General features: G+C 47.6%; 1 protein-coding gene across 2 annotated transcripts in view; it reads right to left on the reverse strand.

Moving 5' to 3' along the window:
• The window catches only part of CDON (cell adhesion associated, oncogene regulated), a 129,217-nt gene extending 111,971 nt beyond the window's left edge, over nucleotides 1-17,246 (reverse strand). For both annotated transcript variants that reach the window (XM_053269657.1, XM_053269656.1), the window contains exon 1: nucleotides 17,015-17,246. The gene's annotated coding sequence lies outside the window, so the exon portion shown is untranslated. The remainder of the gene's footprint in view (nucleotides 1-17,014) is intronic.
• Between the last annotated feature and the right edge of the window lie 3,206 nt (nucleotides 17,247-20,452).

Below are 20,452 nucleotides of genomic sequence, written 5' to 3' on the forward strand. Positions count from 1 at the left end.
TAAGAAGCTGGTCTTTTCTTGCAGCATCCCCGGATCCAGGTCTCCGGGAGCAGTGTTTGCATCCTGGTCCCCATGGTAACAAAGCTCCATCCTCAGGCTTCTGCTTCTCCCCAGCTCCTCACACCTGGGCTAACTTCCCTTTGTCCCCTCCATGGCTCTGGCCAAGGCAGATTTCTGCAGATTGCCACAGTGGCGGATTCATAAACCCCTTTGCTCCCCCACACACTTCCTTCCCATTGTCTCTCTCTCAACCTCAGACCCAATGGGAACAACAGCTGGTTGTGGAGGGAAACCTGATATTGGAGATTGCAGAGTAATTCAATTAGGGACTGGGAGATGGGATTCGGCTTTGCTTATCATTGACCCCAAACCTTAAAAAATGGCCATAATGCAATAAAACGAGCTCATCCATTTCGAAGCGTGGGCTTGTATTATGGCCCGATGCTGACAGATTAGAAATATTTTAGTGCGATTTTCACAAGGGCCTGCAGCATTAACTGTATCCCTCCCCCCTTAGAGGGATAGCTATGTGAGTCTGTTATAGCAATCACAAACATACACATATGAATACGACAAATATTTACATACCGCTTTCAAACAAATTTCCCAAAGCGGTTTACATAGATATAACTAAATAAATGAAATGGCTCCCTGTCCCCTAAAGGCTCACAATCTACAAAAGAAACATAAGATCAACACCACCAGCAGCCACTGGAGGGATGCTGTGCTGGGGATGGATAGGGCCAGTTGCTCCCCGCCTGTTCAATAAAGAGAATCATCACTTTAAAAAGGTGCCTCTTTGCTCAGTTAGCAGGGGAGTCTTGCAAGCCACTTTATTGATTTTTCTATGTAAACTGCTTTAGAACTTTAGTCGAAAAGTGGTATATAAATATTTATTGTTGTGTAGCACAGTAGTAGTAGCAACAGTAGTGATCGATGCCAAAGCAGTAGTAGCTGTGTTAATCTTTAAGAGTTATTTTCCTTTTGCGGGGAGGGCTCCAAAATACCAAATTTTGATTTTTAACAACAACAAACAACCACCAAGTATTTGGTAGCTGCCCCATAACAAATTGTTCTTTGGGTGGCTCACAAGAACACAACAGTTTAAAAAAAAAAAATCCAGTAAAAATGCATAGAACAAGATGAACAAGAAAATAGAAAATACAAAATAAAATACAATTTTATAACTTTTTTTTAAAAAAACCCAGTTTTTAAAAGCCCGAGTGAACAAAAAAGGTCTCCATCTGGTGTCTAAAAGAACAAGGTAATGAGATCACCAAACGAACCATCAAAAAGGCCCTTTCTCTCTCACTTGGCAGGGGCACTTGGGATTGGGCCTCCAAAGAACATCTTTTTGTATCCTGTCCCTCCAGTGCACTATTGCTTGGAGCAGCTCACGAAGATAATAAAACTAATGAAACAATATAAAATTAATAACATTTAAAACCAGACCCAATGAAAACCAGATTTATGAAGTAAAAAACCTATTAGGAACGGAGAATGCAAACTAAGATGCCTCTCTAAAAAGATGAGTCTTCAAGTGTTTCTCAAAAACTCTGAGGGAGGGAGCAAGGTGAAGTTTGAAGTGGAGGGGCCACCACTGAAAAGGCCCCGTTGCTGAGCCTCACTAATCAGATCTGAGTCAATGGCGGGGGCTATGCGCAGGGCCTGAGCTGCAGAACGGGGAGCCCTGGCAGGTTCAGATGGGCCGTCCAACAGGCACCTCGGTCCCAAGCTGCGGAGGGCTTTATCTCCAAGGGGGAAAAGAAAACCCCTATACCTCTAGGAATAGCTTCAGGCAGAACTGAGAACCATAGATCCGACTAACATCGGCAACGCTAGATGGCCAGCCTTTATAACCACAATATTATAGCAGTATTTTATTTAAGAGACTGCTCTTATTTTGTGCCTTTTAAGTGTTTATTCTATCCATTTATTTTAGTATCCTCAGGGGCCACCTATTCTCCAGACAGTGGTCTGAAGGCCAGGAAGGTATTTAGTTGCACAAACTAATTCTTTTCCATGACATGTGGTCAGGCTCTGTAATAGAGTCCTCGAATAGCGTCAGCCAAAGGATTACGCATCACACTGAGGGGATGAAACATTAAAGAATGCAAATCAATAAAGCAATTCACCCCCTCAATGGTGTTCTACCCAAATTCGGGAGCTGTGTACTCTCCCGATTTTTTATTATCTGTGAGGGGAAAGCAATATAGGAAGGGGAGGAAGTGATCAGATATGAGGTTGATATGAGCAAGTGATCAGATATGAAGAACTCCTGAATGGAGGAAGAGGAAAAGTCTTCGTACCCAGAGCGGGCCTCACGCTGAGCACTGATGCTCTACGACTGAGCTATGCCCATTTCCATTGCATCAGTCTCTGAAATTAGGGCTACGTGATTGAGGCCTAGGAACCTGGCTGGTGTTGCTTATGTGCATCAGCCCCACAGAGAGACCACTAGGCATGGGCATCTGCAGGACTGTTTCCGGTGGGGTGTGTGTGTGTGTGTGTGTGTGTGTGTGTGTGGCAAAGCCAGCAATCCTATACCCAGTGTGGTGTAGTGGTTAAGAGTGTTGGACTAGGACCCGAGTTCAAATCCCCACTCAGACAAGAAACTCACTGGGTGACTCTGGGCCAGTCACACATCTCTCAGTCCAGCCTACCTCACAGGGTTGTTGTGAGGATAAACATAACCATTTAGAACACTATGGGCTCCAGGGAGGAAGAGCGGGATATAAATGTGAAATAATAAATAAATATGCCCACATCCCTGGGAGTGTGCCCCATTGAATTAAATGGGAACTGGCTCAATGTGTGTGTGTGTGGGGGGGAGTGCCTCCTCTTGCCCCCCTCCAGACACTCATGCCACTAGGTCTAGAGTCCTCCTTTCCCTCCAGCCCCTCTTTCTCTCTCTCTCTCTCTCTCACACACATTCCCTGGCAAACCTTTCTTCCCACAGGAAAACCCCACCTTCTCAGAAAGGGGCCTCCCTGCCTGCGAATGGCTATGAACGTCCTATTGGCTACACAGCTGGAGACTCCGCGGTGAGCGGCCGCCACCTCGCCTCTTAATAACCCAGGGAGAAATTATTTCAGATATGGAAAGTGGATCTTTTCAGGGCTAGCTTAAAGGGCAGACAATGGCGGTGGCCTGTATCATCCCTTAACGCGGGCTGACAAATGCATGGCAGGCCCCTTGTCCCCCTCTTTGATGTATGCAAATCCCGCGGGCCGGCCCGGCGAGATGCCCACGCCTGCCGACGTTTGCAGGCGGACCTGCCAAGTGGCTTCTGCAGGATGACAGCTCCCCACACTCCCCACTTCGCGGGGAGCAGGTCCCGGCACTCAGGACACAACGCTGGGGGAACGGGCTTTATGCCAAGGTTCCCATGGAATACGCCGACTTTTCCCATGGCATCCTAGAGGCCGAAGGAAGGCAGACGGAAGCTTCAGCAGGGCATGTGTGAACCTTCCCTCCCAAGGAAGCGAATTCGTAGAGGCAGCACCTATTTTTAATCACCGTGCAAGCCAGCGACTGAAATATACGGAATTAAGGGACAAAGGAAGCTGCCTTTTACCGAGTCAGTCCATCTCGTTTAGTGCTGCCCACACTGTCTGGCAGCGACTCTCCAAGGTTTCAGGCAGGAGTCTCTCCCAGCCCTACCTGGAGATGCTGCCAGGGAGTGAGCCTGGGACCTTCTGCATCTAAAGCAGATCCTCTTCTACTGAAGATCCATTCCCCGTCCACTAAGGGGAATGTGTTATAGTGCTCACTTGGAGTCACCCATCCAAATGCACACCAGGACAGACCCTGCTTAGCAGAGGGGACAATTCATGCTCACTACCATATGGTCACCTTAAGTGGCGCACCTGGGAAATGCTTGACTAACAAGCAGAAGGTTGCTGGTACGAATCCCTGCTGGTATTATATTGGGCAGCAGCGGTATAGGAAGATGCTGAAAGGCATCACCTCATACTGCGTGGGAGGAGGCAATGCTAAACCCCTCCTGTATTCTACCAAAAGAAAACCACAGGGCTCTGCGGGCGCCAGGAGTCGAAATCAACTTGACGGCACACTTCACCTTTACCATAAGGCCAGTTCTCCTCCATATGGTATATTCTCTTCCTGAGTACAAAGTAAAGTGTGACGTCAAGTCGATTTCGACTTCTGGCGACCACAGAGCCCTGTGGTTTTCTTTTGGAAAAATACAAGAGGGGTTGACCATTGCCTCCTTCCGTGCAATATGAGATGATGCTTTCCAGCATCTTCCTATACCGCTGCTGCCCAATAGAGGTGTTTCCCATAGTCTGGGAAACATACCATCGGGGATTCGAATCGGCAACCTCTGGCTTGCTAGTCAATCCATTTCCCCACTAATCTTGGTAGGTAGGTAGATCTTATTTCGGTCATTGACCAGTAAAAGCTGATCTAAGTGTCCATAGTGGCACTCATGGAATGGGCAGGATCGATCTGGGGCTTCTGGTGTCAGTTTCGCAGCGGCAGTGCATGTTACGCTGCTATACTAAAGAATAATAAACCACTCATTGTCTGGGAAGGTCCGAAGGAGAAATCCGAGGAGCCACTGGCTGCGGCCTGCCTGTCCGTTCAGTTCCTTCCCCCATGCTGAGGCTCGGAGGCAGCTTCCTCTTTATCGGGCCCCATGTTTGCCCACAATCCCCACAACACAACCTCAGTTGCCACTTGAAAGGGGAAACCAAGCAGCAAGCAGAAAGGACTCCAAGCTAAGCAAACAGCCCGACAGGACTCTCCCGTTTGCTGCTAACCACCCGACAGCCCACAAAACAACCCAGGAGGGACTTCAATGTAGTTTCTGGGTCTGAAAGCAACCGGGCAACAGGTGGCCCCTTCTGCTTTTAGCACCGACGCCCGAAATTGGGCCTTCTCTCCCCCCCTCCCGCTCCCCCCCCTCAAGGGGTTCCCCATCCATCAAACATCTTAAACAAGCCAGGCCATTACTTTCATTCCAGCTGGGGCTCCAGTTACACGCCCAGGCTGCTGCTCCCTTAGCTGCCCAAACAGAAACGGTCCCCTTGATAAGTGGTGCTGGTGGGTGCTGGTGGTGCTGGTGAAATCCAAGCCCAGCGTGGGTTGCCATGGCAACGCATTCCAGCCCACGGGGGCTACGTCTTCGGAGGTCAGGGGTCGGACCTTGCAAGTCGCCTCCGGGCCGCGCGCTCTGGAATGATGGCAGATGCTCCTCCGGGGAGCACCGTTGTCAATCTGAAAAGATTCCCCTCGAGGGGCTGTGCGTTGACACCTGTGTGCAGCGGGACAGTGGCCCCCAAGCAGGCTTTGGGCCTTCTCTCTTGTTTGGAGGGTGCTCCGTATTGGCATGGCAGGGGCAGCAGAAGCCTGCAGTGTGCAGGTCAATCTGGGAGAGAAGCCCTGAGATGCGACAATGTTCCTGAGGTATATGTGACATCTGGATATCTGTCCAGGGTAGTTCTACTACTACTATGGATATTTATATACCACTTTCCAACAAAAATTCTCAAAGCAGTTTACACAGAGCAATAAATAATAAGTAAGACAGCTGGATGCATTTCATGGTGCCTTAGTGTCCATGTGTTGCATTTCTAAGCATGCGCACTAGAGATGAGACAGATTTATCTACCTGCTCAAAGATTTAGGGACACTAGGGAGGAATCGGAACTCTGAAGAATGACAACTGGAGCGTCTGACGTTAACAAGGTGTTAACAAGGCATTCTTAAAAGGCAACATGAGGGACACAACAGAGAAGGTGGCTTATAGATCCAAGGACCCAGAGAATATGGGCTGTCCCTGATAAATAGGAGCAGCTATCCTGTGCTCCTTGAAGGAAAGCAAATGTAATAAACAGGAACATAGGAAGCTGCCATATACTGAGTCAGACCATTGGTCTATCTAGCTCAGTATTGTCTTCACAGACTGGCAGCGGCTTCTCCAAGGTTGCAGGCAGGAATCTCTCTCAGCCCTCTCTTGGAGATGCTGCCAGGGAGGGAACTTGAAACCTCCTGCTCTTCCCAGAGCGGCTCCATCCCCTGAGGGGAATATCTTAAAGTGCTCACACTTCTAGTCTCCCATTCATATGCAACGAGTGCAGACCCTGCTTAACTAAGGGGACAAATCATGCTTGCTACCACAAGACCAGCTCTCCCTAAATAAAGGACATACCTGACACCTAACCACAATTAGATGAACACAAGCTGACTGGAGCATTGGGAGAATTACACTAATGAATGTGCTTATTTCAGGAACTTCTCATGCCAACTCAAACACCTCCCCAGCCACACATGCAATCACATAACCCTTGGGAGAGGGAAACATATAATGGCCAAAAACACAGGAGAAATTTCTACATGAAAATCCACCAGCAGTCTGAGAATTCCCCAGTTCTGTGTGCGCTCTCATTATTCACAGCTTTCTCTTTCTGGTTCGATGTAGATCTGGTATGGTGCCACACATAAGATTTTGCTCAGAGCTGCACTACATCATGGGCATTGTAGTCATAACATTACAGGGGGGGTAGTGTTGGGGGTGCAAATATTAAAACACTTTAAATGGGTCTTCTTGGTACAAAAAAGATGGTCTTGCAGGATGAGATGACAATATGATAGGAAAGATTAAAATAATGTGGCAATACAGAAATTGCCAGTTAGTGCAATGTCCTTCTGAAAACGTTCCATTGGTCTGGATGCTGGACAATATTCCAAACTGATGGAGCCAAATGCCCATATTGTGCAATGGACACAGGTTGAGCTTCTATATTTCCCATATTTCCTAGATTTTGTGGCTTTTTAATGGGAGGTCTTGTGGTAGCAAGCATGAATTGTCCCATTTGCTAAGCAGGTTCCACCCTGGTTTGCATTTGGATCAGAGACTACATGTGAGCAAGCTCTGTAAGATATTCCCCTTAGGGGATGGGGCCGCTCTGGGAAGAGCATCTCCAGGCTTGCGCTCAGCAGGTCTGATTCCCTCCCTTGGCATCTCCAATACAGAGCTGAGAGATACTCCTGCCTGTAACCTTGGAGAAGCCGCTGCCAGTCTGTGTAGGCAATCCTGAGTTAGACGGACCAAAGGTCTGACTCGGTAAACGGCAGCTTCCTATGTTTCTATGTTCTGCTTGGAAGGCATGCGTTTCCTCCCGCTGCCTGCGAACCAGGCTTCATCACATCTCCTCCTCTCTCCACAGCTCACAAGCCAGTTTCCTCCCTCGGCCAGCCTGTACGCCTCTTAACCTTGAGCGGCATGTTTACATTTCTCCTCGGCACACCATCGTCCTGCATTGCCTTTTATAGGCCGCTCTCACTGCACACATACACACTGTTATAATAAACAAGGGCCTGGTCGTCTGGGCATAGCGGGTGCTGGCACATGCCACGGCTGCTTGGAAAGAAGCTGAAGCAGCATCGCCCGGACACGTAGCACCTTGCAGTGGCCTGCCGAGATGGGCCTGGCATTTCACAGCTTTGAGTCAGCAGAACCCTCCCCAGTTCAGCCGACTGAAGGGGAAAATGGCAGACGTGCTGGGCAGAGAGTCATGATCGATATTTGCATATCTGGTACAGGAAGACAGAGGCTCAAAGTACAAGCTTCAGCAGCCGACGTATTTCTTTGATCATGTGTACAACTGCATAGGGTTGCCAGTTCTGCAAAGCGATTTCCTGGAGAGCTGTCCCCTGCCTGCCCTGCACCCAATAGCTGGGCTTATGGTTGCAAGCTTGAATTGTCCCCTTGGCTAAGCAGGGTCTGTCCTGGATTGCATCTGAATGGGAGACTACATGTGAGCACTGTAAGCTATTCCCCTTAGGGGATGGGGCTGCTCTGGGAAGAGTGCAAAAGATTCCAAGTTCCCTTGTTGGCATCTCCAAGAGCTCAGTGTTTGACCATCTGCTTTGCATGCAGAAGGTCCCAGGTTCACTCCCTGGCGGCATCTCCAGGTAGGGCTGAGAGAGACTCCTGCTTGCAACCTTGGAGAAGCCGCTGCCGGTTTGTGTAGTCAATACTGAGCTAGATGGACCAATGGTCTGACTCTGTAAAAGGCAGTCTCCTATGTTCCTCACGGGGCAACCCTTTCATGAGGCAAAGTGAAGCAGTCACCTCAGGCAGGAAATTATTGGAGGGCCAGCAGGGCAGCAAGATATCTCCCCATGTTGGACCAGCTCTTTGGGACAGATTTGACCATTGCAAACTTTGCAAGGAGCATCTCTCCTCACACACCTTGCAAAGCTTGCAAGAAACGTGAGGAGAGAAGGGGCAAGCTGCTGGCAACCTTCGGAATGCAGAACAGAGGAAGCTGCCTTCTATTGAATTAGACCCTTGGTCCATCTAGCTCAGTATTGTCTACTCAGACTGGCGGTGGCTTCTCCAAGGTTACAGGCAGGAGTCTCTCCCAGCTCTATCTAGAGATGCCAGGGATGGGACCTGGAACCTTCTGCATGCAAGCATGGAGATGCTCTACCCAGAACAATCCCATTCCTTAAGGGGCATTTCTTACAGTGCTCACACATGTAGTCTCTCATCGATGTGCAAACCAGGGTATACCCTGCTTAGCCAAGGAGACAATCAATGCTTGCTTCCACAAGACCATCTTTCCTCCCATTAAGGTAAAGGTAAAGTGTGCCGTCAAGTCAATTTTGACTCCTGGCACCCACAGAGCCCTGTGGTTTTCTTTTGGTAGAATACAGGAGGGGTTTACCATTGCCTTCTCCAGCGCAGTATGAGATGAAGCCTTTCAGCAACTTCCTATATCACTGCTGCCCGATATAGTACCAGCGGGGATTTGAACCGGCAACCTTCTGCTTGTTAGTCAAGCATTTCCCCACAGCACCATTAGGTGACTCCCATTTAAGGTAGGCAGGTATTATTATCCACATATTGCAGCTGATGACATCAAGAGGCTTGCCTAATATCTATGGAATGCAGAGCCTACATACAAAGTTAGTAATCAACTTTCCCCTGAATGTCTGAACCCACACCAAGGCAGGAACCCAAGATTCACTCGCAACCTCAAACCAGGACGAGTAACCAAGATTTGAAGTTGGATTGCCAACCAAGTGCTGCTCGCCCTGAGGTGTGCAATACATCTGAACCTACATTTTACTACTAGAAACTTAAAAAAAGAAAAAGATAATTGGTGCTGAGATCCTTAGGAATCTGTGCTGAATATCAGATTCTGCTCCTCATATGAATCAGAAGAGAACCCTGAATCAGAAGAGAACATATTTTGGGCCACTTCACACATCAATATGTTCTAGATATGTGATATTTTAGATATAAGAGTGAATGCAACAAATATACAGTATGTATTACACAGGTACACCTGTCAGGAAGCTATGATGGACTCCACCTCCCTGTTCAGTACACATGGAGTAAAAAACCCAGGTAGCAGCAGACACATGGCTGCTATCATCTGCATGATCACAACAGCTTGAAAAATGCCACCACACTCACAAATTCCTTCATGCAATCCCAGATGGGCGACAAGCTCCCTCCTCCTGTGCCCCCATGTCCTGATGGAGACCATTGCATGGGGGTTGCCAGCAGTATGAATGAGTCCTTAAGGCTTAAAAACTACTTCGATCCACACAGCTTACACTCAGTGGGTGGATATTGCCATGGGTAACTATTGGCCAGTGCCAGTGCCATCATGAGTCTCTCTTTTGCCCACGCCCACTATTTCAAACACTTGTATGTGAAGCTCCGGTGAATGGAGCTCCTTCAGCCCTGGAGGGTCTGGGCATGGGAGACTTCAGCTGCATGGGGAATTGCTCTTTCTTCCAACCCCATAACTGGCCTCTGTTTGTTTTTAATATTCAAGTTATTTCATATTGCAAGGAAACTTGGGGTTTTATTTTGCTAACGGAATGTCAGGAGGTATTTTCCTTGGCTCAAGGTGAGCCGCTCTGCCTTTGCCATATCGTTTGCATGCCAGAATGAATGTTCTTGGCATTTTTCGCTCTTAGGGGATGGCAGGAGGTATTGTTTTGGCCAAAGGTATGGAAACAGTCACTTCAGATCCATATGAAAGAATGCCTTTCTTCAACAGGGGAGCCCAGCTGCACTGAATGCTAATCTGCCAGCCAGAAAGAACCACGATTCTGACCTAGTTTGCCCTCCTGGGCGACAGAGTTGAGTTTCACTTACAACTCCTGCATGAATTCCAGTTGTTTCTGCTTCAGCTCCAGCCTTTCTAGGTTTCAGCAAATTTGCGGAACCTCAAGACTGGCAAGAAATGCAGCCTCACGCTCACACAGGGTTGCCACATTTTGTTCTGGCAGGGCATCTGCGGCTTTAACCTGTGCATAAAGGCATTGGTTTTCCCAACACTGAGGATGTATTGCTAGTGGCAGTGGCAAGAGCCAGATTTCTGTCTGTCATAGGAACATAGGAAGCTGCCTTCTACCGAGTCAGACCATTGGTCCATCTGGCTCAGTATTGTCTACACGGACCAGCAGCTGCTCTCCAGGCAGGAGACTTTCTCAGCCCTGCCTGGAGATTACAGGGATGGGACTGGGATATTCGGTGTGCAAAGCAGATGCTACACCACTGATTTACAGCATCCCCAGGAAACAAAGTCCTAAGCAGGGCTGCTCAACTTCAGCCCTCCTGCAGATGTTGGCCTACAACTCCCATAATCCCTGGCTATTGGTCACTGTGGCTGGGGATTATGGGAGTTGTAGTCCAAAAACAGCTGGGGGGCGTAAGTTGAGCAGGCCTGTAGGAATAGGAATTTAGGAAGCCACCTTATACTGGCCTGTCACTTTATACAACTGTGTCGCCCAGGAAGGCAAACAAGGCCAGAATCCTGGTTAGGAACATAGGAAGCTGCCATATACTGAGTCAGACTATTGGTCCATCTAGCCCAGTATTGTCTTCACAGACTGGCAATGACTTCTCCAAGGCTGCAGGCAGGAGTCTCTCTCAGCCCTAACTTGGAGATGCTGCCAGGGAGAGAACTTGGAACCTTCTGCTCTTCCCAGAGCGACTCCATCCCCTAAGGGGAATATCTTACAGTGCTCACACATGTAGTCTCCCATTCATATGCAACCAGGGCAGACCCTGCTTAGCTAAGGGGACAAGTCATGCTTGTTACCACTTCTCCTCTCCGTTCTTTCTGGCCTGCAGATTAGCATCCAGTCAGAGCATTGGTCCCTCTGGGTCTACTTTACTATACTGAGTCTACTCTGACTGGCAAGGGCTCATCAGAATTTTAGAAAGGAGCCTTTCCCAGCTCTACCTGGAGAGACTGAGGATTGAACCTGGGACCTTCTGCATGCAAAGCAGATGCTCTACTACTGAGCAACAGCCCCATCCCTTGCAATGAGTTATAAGAATACCTCTAGAAAAAAGTGAGTGACACTGTGCATAGTATACCCACCCAGGGTATGAATGCAAGGTCATACTGCCCAGTTAGATAACAGAGCAATCATCAACATAAAACGTAACATAACATAACATAACATAACACAACATAACATAACATAACATAACATAAACTCACAACTTTATTTATGTAGCCACCCAATATCAATTGTTCTCTGGGCGGCTTACAGAGTAAAACCAGTAAAACAACCATAGACTAAAACATCAAGTGGGACAGGTCATGGAGCGCGAAGGCTCAGGATCAAGTAATGTGTCAGAGCTTAGAAAAAGGGGGTCTCAGATCAGGTGTGTTCAGACTGATGGTCACAACAGGGCAAAATAATAGTTGGTTTCTAGCAATCATATCCATACAGACATAGGAAGCTGCCTTGAGTCACACCACTGGTTCATCTAGCTCAGTACTGTCTACACAGATGGACAGCAGTTTCTCCAGGGTTGTAGGAAGGAGTCTCTCTCAGCCCGGTCTTGGAGATGCCAGGGAGGGAACTTGGAACCTTCTATATGCAGGCATGCAGATGCTCCTCCCTGGGTGGCCCCATCCCCTAAGAGGAATATCTCACAGTGTTCACATGTGCAGTCTCTCATTCAAATGCAAACCAGGGTGGACCCTGCTTAGCAAAGGGGGCAATTCACCAGAATCCATGTTTCTCCATAATTCTCCATGTCAAGAAAAACAAACTCTCACAAAAAGTTCAAATTATGGAAAGAAACACATGTTTTGTTTGTATATGTGCTACCCATATTGTTTCAGTATGGTTTAATCAACATGCTTTTATTCTGAACTCAGCTGTGAATGACTCCCAGTTTCTCAGTTGTGAAATAAACAACAAAACTTTATTTAACAATAAAAGAGTCAAAAAGTCCATGTTATACTTAGAGAGTTCTGCACTGTTTGCCAGTTCAGCTCTAACTGCGGGGATGCTGAATCACCTGGCAATAATCTTTCAAATCCAACCCTCTTAAAGAGATTGTATCCTCACATCTCTCTCTTCCAAGAAAAACAAAGGAACTGAACATTGAACAATAAGTCACAACTTTCACTGGGGCGGTTCACACGTAACCGGGAACCGTAGATCCAGTGGACCCGTGGTTCCATGCCACCCTCCCCCTGCTCTCCTGTACACATTTGTACATTTGGGAGAGGGCCCTCTCTGCAGTCAGTTGCAGAAAGGCGGGGGAGCTCTCTGCGCAGGCTTCCTTCTTTCCTGAAGGACAGCCCACACAGCCAATAGGAGCCGGAGCGAGAGAGGAGCTTCCTCCCTTCACTTCGGTTTTAGAACGATGAAACTGCGTGCCAGTGTTCGTATGTAACGCTGGCACAGGCAAAACGGATCCCCAGCAGATTAAACCTTCAGCAAACTGAAGGTGACCAAGTATGGTTTGGGGAGGGGAACCGCGGATCCGTTTTGTGTTTTTTAACTCCGGTTCCCGGTTCGGACGTTCAGGTTTGGGAACTGGAGGTCAAGGTGACTTTTTAATCAGAGCAAGTGTCTCACAAGTTTTAAGTCCCAAGATAGGTTCCCCATGTCCCAAACACACTACAAAGCACAGCTTCACTATGTTACCCTTTAACATGACATCTAGTTCACAGACTCCCAGAATGGGCTCCCCACTGTAAGCAAAGGTACACCTAGGTAATTTTGGAGCTTGAACCTAAAGGACTTTGGAGGCCACCCCCCACCCCCCTGCAAATTAAGCATCATCATGCTCCCCCAGATGACCACACCACCAGGGACAGACTAAAGAGGATTTGGTGGCCCCCAGGGCCTGTGGAGGCCCTGGACTACGGTCTAGAAGTCCAGGGGTAAGAGTGCCTCTGAATAAGTCTTGGGTTGAATCTGTTTGTATTCCATATGACTTGGCTTTCTCTCTAGGCCTCTCACAGTAACCTCAGATATCACATTCACTTGAGCGCCTGCATCCAGCTTGTTTTTAACAAAAGTCCTATTAGTGTTTAGAGGAATTGTCCAGTCGCTGGAAGCAGTTGTGTCTTGCAAACATCCCGCATAAAAGGTCTCCACTGTGCTAATGTTGAAGTCCTCTCTCTGCAAAGGAGCACTGATGCTTTCTCCACCTTGCAGAACACTGATACTTTGTTTTTTGTTTTCTCTTTCTTTCTAGACACAGTTTGTGCTGGTCTGCAGGCTTTTGCAAAGCGATTCTCCTTTTTGCAAGTATGACAAGTCTCTCCAAAGGCAAGGCATTGCCTGAATTGGTGTTTGCCTCCACAGCGTGAACAGTCATTTACCTAGAGGGTTGGTTTTTTTTGCAGATTCATTCTAGTTCTAGTATAGAACTAGTATAGTTCTAGTATAGTTTAAACCAGAAGCTTCCATTCTGTTGTGCTGTGTTGCATGCTCTTTTTTTTTTTGCGGTGAGGCTGTCTGAGAAAGTCTACTGAATACCTACCATGTCCCTATTTCCCCCATTCACCTGAACGGGAAAACAGAGACATGTTGGCAGGTATGCTACTGTTGCATTGTTTTGGTTTCCCTCCAAAATTTGCAGTCTGGCCTGTGTTAGCTCTACCTCCTGGCAAATGCTGATTGCCTTTTTCAAGTTTAAATCAGAGTCCTCAAGCAATCTTTTTCTCTCAGGTCGGATCCTAAATACCTATGACAATCTGATCTCGAATTAGTGAATCTGCAAGCTCTCCAAAATTACATGTGCAGCTTAGGGGTCTAAGATCTGTATTAAAAGATTCAAATGTCCCCCTTTCCTCACATGTCCCCCCAAAATGTCCCCTATACTCACATACAAAACTCTTAGCTCTCAAACGCCTCATTTAGTTTAGGGTTTCAATACTCCTGAAATTTCTGTCATATAGCTAGCTTGCTGTTCTTCACTCAGGTGGAAACTGTTAAATACATCTAAGCCTCATTCCCAGCAATACTCAAAAAGATAGCTACGTTTTGCTCATCTGAGGAGCTCCACTTGCCTTCAGAAAGAGGCCAAATTCTTGTTTGAATCTTTTCCAGTTGTCTGCTGCATTCCTGGAAAGAGTGAGGGGTGCTGGAATTCGGAGTTGGGCTATCTTTCTGTGTTGTGTGTCCCGATGTCTGCTTTATAGATATTCCAGCTGGCAATCAACCAGCCACTCCTAGTATCATGTGATATTCTGGTATGAAAAACTTCCAGTTTCTCAGAGCAGTGGTTCCCAACCAGGGTTCCTCCCGATGTTGCTGAACTACAACTCCCATCACCCCCAGCCACAATAAATTGTCGCTGAGAGCGACGGGAGTTGTAGTTCAGCAACATCTGGAAGAACCCTGGTTGTACGCAGACATCACTTTTGCCAGTCTTCTATTGTAGTCATTGATTGTGCCACAGAAGAAAAATGGCAGAATCTGAAAAGGAACAGAATCTTAGAGGCAAAAAGTCCTTGATGCTGAGAAAAACTGTTTTATTCAACTATTCATTTGTTGGCTTATTGATGCTCCTCTTCCCCCGCCCCCCCCCCGCACCTTGGCTGCATCCCCAACCTCTCCGGTTCTAAGCATCTGGTTAACAAACAAACAAACAAAACGCCTCTTCCCCTCCAAAACATGTGATGGAGCAGGTGCACAATACCATGGGATTCCCCTACACAGGAAGCTGCCTTATAACGAGTCAGACCCTTGGTCCATCTAGCTTAATCTTGTCTACACTGACTGGCAGCAGCTCTCCCAGGCTTCAGGCAGGAGTCTCTCCCAGCCCTACCTGGAGATGCTGCCAGGGAGTGAACCAGGGACCTTCTGCATGCAAAGCAGATGCTCTAACACTGAGCTACAGCTCCGTCCTCAGAAAACAGAGTCCTAGAGGAAAAGGAACATAGGAAGCTGCCTTATACTGAGTCAGATCCTTGGGCCATCTAACTCAATATTGTCTTCACAGACTGGCAGCGGCTTCTCCAAGGCTTCAGGTAGGAGTCTCTCTCAGCCCTATCTTGGAGATGCCAGGGAGGGAACCCGAGAACTTCTGCATGCAACGAACATGCTCTTCCACGGAGCTATTACCGTCCCATCCATAACACACTTGCAAGCATGATTCTTAAATGCCAGGTGCATTTCTGCGAAGGAACCGGAGGTGAGTGGTTGACATATTAACTGCCCTGCCCTCTGTGCTGAATTCAACATGAAGCTTTTGCAAAAATAAAATTAAAAAATAAAAGTGCCCCTGCCGCCAGCCCCACTTCCCACACCTTATGGAAGGGAGGTTGTGCAGCAGTCTGGTGTTCAGGCAGTCCTTACTCGTCACGGCAGAGCCACATCTAGCAAGCACGGATCCTCAGATTTGAGAGACACCTGAGCACAGGTAGAAACTACTGGCACTCCTTTAGTTCTGCTCGTGCAGTTGTGATAGCATATGCCCGATTTTCCTCACTTAGGTAGGGAGAAACAAAAGAGGGCATGGGTTCTCAAACCTGGGTCCCCATATGTCGTTGGACTACAATTCCCAACATCTTCCACCAGAATGGCCCACTGTGCGGGGGATGATGGGAAGTGTAGTAGAACCACATCTGGTGACCCAGGTTTGAGAACCTCTGACAAGGGGGCTATGATGATGGCAACAATGACATGATTTATATACCACTTTCCAACAAAAGTTCCCAAAGAGGTTTGCATAGAGGAATAAAAATAAATAAAGACGGATCCCTATCCCCAAAGAGCTCACATTCTAAAAAGAAACATAAGATAGACATAAGCAACCACCACTGGAGGGATGCTGTGCTGGGGATGGATAGGGCCAGTTGTTCTCCCCCTGCTCAATGAAGAGAATCACCGCTTTAGAAAGGTGCCTCTTTGCTCAGTTAGTATGGAGGACAATGTTAACTATGCACACTCTCAAGCACGGTAAAGCACTAGCTATCCCAAATCCCTGTGGGATACCACACCTCCACCACTACCTGGATTGTACCTTCCTCCTCTCAACTCACCTGCACCTCCAAAGCCATGTCAATTTCCCAGCAATATATATATTTTAAAAGAACCCTTCACATTTGTCTTTTATTAAGATAATTAATCCAGGCCAATTACCTGGGTGGCTTGTAATTACAGTACTCCAACAGGCTTGCACCTGTCGACTCTGGGCTGCAGATGTGTCCTGAAGGACTCCCCCTTCAATTGGGAACAACCGCTCCTCAAAGCAGGCAGAAGCTCACTTCTGTCCAGCACATGACATATGGCAGAATCCCTCAAGATCTACAGGACCAGAGGTGGAACTGTAGAAGAGGCCACCACCAAATCTGGGTCCCGAGAGAGTCCTACAGTCCCCGAAAGGGTATATTCATGTTCATTGGTTGCTGTCCAAAGAGGACCTCCAATAAGACAGAGGTGCTCCTGCAAATGCATTCCCTATTTCTCTTCCGAACTGAAATGTAAGAACTAGTTCAGCCCAGCTGAAGCTCCACGGCAGCAAGCAGCCTGTGCACATCTCAGAGCAAATATTTTCCGAGAGGTTTGGCTGTCGACCGGCCGCTTGCTTCACAGAAAAAGGCGGCAAGGGGAGAAAGAGGGACGTTTCAGCTCAGGTTGAAAGCCCTCGGAACATACCTGAGGAAGCCGGGGGAAAGCAGGGGGAGAAGAGACGAAAGGATTCGCATCAGTTAATTCACTGGCTTGCCTGCCCCAAGTTGAAGCGGCCACTTACCTCTAGCTCTGTCAGTAGATTGCTGTCCACGCTCAGAGCCTCTCCGGGCTCAAATCACGGCTTGCAGACACCAGACACTTTTCTGAACGTTTCCTTCAAAGCAGAACCTATCCCCCCATCCCACCATGGCTCCTTGCCCAGTCACTCTCCACGCAGAGCCAAGAAAACCTCATTCATGGAGAAAACAAGAATTACTTGGGAATGATGCGAGCAGAAGGGAATGGTTCTCGTCTTGGGGGTTTAGGCTCCGTACCATCCGGGAATGCAGCAAAGGGGGACTGTATAAGAGGGGGAGAGATGAGGGGGAAGAGAGAGAGAGAAAGCTCTAAAATTGACAACACATGGCTGTTTCTTATCCTAGGGCCTAGTAAATAGGTCTTTCATGCTGGGCCAGTTGCCCTGGCAACAAACATGCAGGAAATATTCCAGATAACTAGAATAGTGGCAAAAACATGTGTTTTGGATAAAACATTTCCCCCCTCCTTCTCCCGTGGCTTTATTCATTCTGCTGCTCAACGCAAGCTTGTCTTTTAAGGCAGACACCTTTCTTGTGTCTGGCAGGGGTCAGAGGGCAACCCTAGCTGCAACTCAGAAGATGAGACCCATGGTTTTCTCCCGGGGAGGGGGGGGGGAAACAACTCAGTGGTTTCTTCCTGCAGCCTTGTCTTCAGATGAAATTGAACAAAGGGGCAGATAATGTTCAGAACTGGTGGACCACTGTGGGAAACAGAATGCTGGACTAGGTAGCCCATGGGCCTGATCCAGCAAGGCTGTGTTCTTCTGTTCTTAGAAGCGATTTGCTTCTGCTGGTTGAGTGAAGAAAGGAGAAGTTCGTATTTCAGGCTTGAGTTGGTCAACCTTGAGATAAATTTTGGACTCCATGGTGACCATCGCCAAGTTACATGCATCTTCTTGGTCTTTAGGAAGAGAAAAAGAAGAACATTAGCTGACTGGATCAGGAATGTCCCATGTCTGCATCCTTGGGGTGCCGTTCTGTTCTGCATAGATGGGGCAGCAGCTAGAACTGACCTTACCAACCTGTTTCAATATGATGTTTTAAATCAAAGGAATATTTAATTCCTTTATAAACCAGGTCAATAAAACTACATTATTGTGAGAATATCCACAATAAGATTGCTATAGAAATGATGAACTGTTATAATTTGAATAGAATTGCAATGACTTATTTTACACAATTTTAGAGATTCTTTTCTATTCTTATTCTCCTGGATCTTCTGCTTTTGACATCATGGATCATTTTATGCTTTGGTTCTTCATTCTTTAGTTTTTACTGGTTTTGCTCTTTTTTGGCTTCAGTCATATCTAGTTGCCCTTTCAGAGTTTGTGTCACTTTCTTCTACATTTCCTTCTACTGTTGATGTTCTCTAAGGTTCTATTCTTGGCCTCCCCCCCCCCCGTACATTCTTCCTCTTGGTTCCCTTATTTTGTTTCATTTGGTTTACTTTCATGACCACGACATTCAGTTGTACCTTTCTTTGCCACCGTTCTAATCTTCAGTTCTTTAAAATGTGTCCAACTGAGCACTATTTCAGGGATATCAAGCCATACATTGAAAATCAAGATGTAGAAAACTCAGAACTGTTTTTCCCCTCCTAAAAATTCTCTGAGGTGAGTCTCACGATCCGCGAGACTCGCCTGTCAGGGGTTAGCGGGGAGAGAGGGGTTAGGGTTAGGGTCGGCTGCCCACATGACTGCCGGCTCTGTCATGGAGCCGGCGGGGGCTGTGGGGATCGGGGGCCATGCACCCCCCGGAAGTTCCAGGATGCCCCGCACAAGCACGCAGGGCATCCTGGAGAGACCCCCAGGGCCAGGAGGCTTGTTTCAGCCTTGTTTCAAAGGGGTACTGCTGGGAGGTTTGCTGCGGGAAGCCCCGTGGCTCTCGCGCTAGCAGACGATGGGCAAAAAGTGAGCTAGGCTCCCTTAGCCTGCTGTTTGCCGATCGTGAGACTCTCCTCTCTGTCTTCTATCTCCAGGCGATTCTATAATTTATTCTACACCCCAAATCTGCAGTCTTGGATATAGTATTGACCGTTTCCTTTCTTTTGCCCCCCAGATCTTCTCTCTTGCTGAACATGTTGGTTCCCCCTTTGCAATGTTTCAAAGACCCATCCATTTCTAACCACTGATTCTGCTAAAATATCTCTTTGGTCTTTTATTCTTTCTAGAACGGCTTATTGAGTCAGACCATTGGTCCATCTAGTCCAATACTGTCTACGCAGACTGTCGACACAGGGTATATGGCAGCTTCCTATGTTCCTAGGAAGCATGCTTTTGCATTTTCCAGAACTCCCTTTAAGGCTATGTGCAAAGTAAGTCAACAAATGGGATGTGGGGAGAGAGAAAAGGCTGAGTATCATGTTACCCCAATGTCTGCACTGTATAATAATGTTAGGATAGCGTGCAGGAGGTAGTAGGCAGGTAGGCAGGCTAGATCAGTCTGTCTAGGCAGGGCAGGGGTGGTGGATAACTAGCGGCAGGTGTGGATAATTTCTACTCTGCTCACCACCACCCCAGCTGCCTCGCTCCCCTTCACCTTGCCCCGCTGCTGTATTAACCCCAGGCATATGGGCTGGCCAGTTCCCCAGTTCCCCATCCCAGTGACAGACCAGTCCAAACGCTTGGGGTTAATGTGGCAGTGGACCAAGGTGAGGCAGGTAGCCATGGTGGGTTGAGCAGAATGGATCCAAACCACACCTGCGGTTTGCTTTCTGCCCCATGCCCTGCCCGGATGAGCTACTACTGGGCTAGACCCTGCTAGGTGCAAAATGAATTACGGGTTGTAGGGGAGAGGTTCAGTCAACCCCTTATTTAACAGAGAAACCCAGACTGATGAGAACAAAGCTCAGGGAGGAGATGTGGAGAGGAGACTATTGTTTCAGGGTCTAAAACAAGTAAAGGCTGATTCTAAGAAGTTACAAACTGAGATCAAAAGCCTGTGCTCTGTGCTAGCTATCTCATTGTGGAAGGACGAAGAAAGACCATCGAGAACAAAGAAGGAGTCTCCTAAGAGTATCAGGCTACCAATCACAGAAGAGTTAGTGCAGATATACAGAAATGAGAGCGAAGAAGGGGGCAGTCCTATACTCTCTACATCTACTCCTAATATCTCTAGTGGTCATAGGAATTATTGGTGTTGAGAGTCGATGTCTGTGCAGTCACATCTCCTACACAGGTTGCACCAGGACTACTGGGACAAAGAAACAATAAAGACATTCCCTCCTTTATTTTGAAAATATACATTCTAGTAGTCACTTGGATGGAGTGGGACGGGGCATCACTCTGGCCCCATGGACTGCTTGGGAACACCAGATATTGAAGTTAAACAGGTGTGGTCCTGGTCAGGGACTGGATGGAAGGCCACTAGAAGCTCACTGTAGGATTTGGCTATAATACATGGCTTAAAACAATAACAATAAT

Source organism: Hemicordylus capensis, chromosome 8 (genome assembly GCF_027244095.1).
Source record: "Hemicordylus capensis ecotype Gifberg chromosome 8, rHemCap1.1.pri, whole genome shotgun sequence".
Classification (NCBI taxonomy): Eukaryota; Metazoa; Chordata; class Lepidosauria; order Squamata; family Cordylidae; genus Hemicordylus; species Hemicordylus capensis.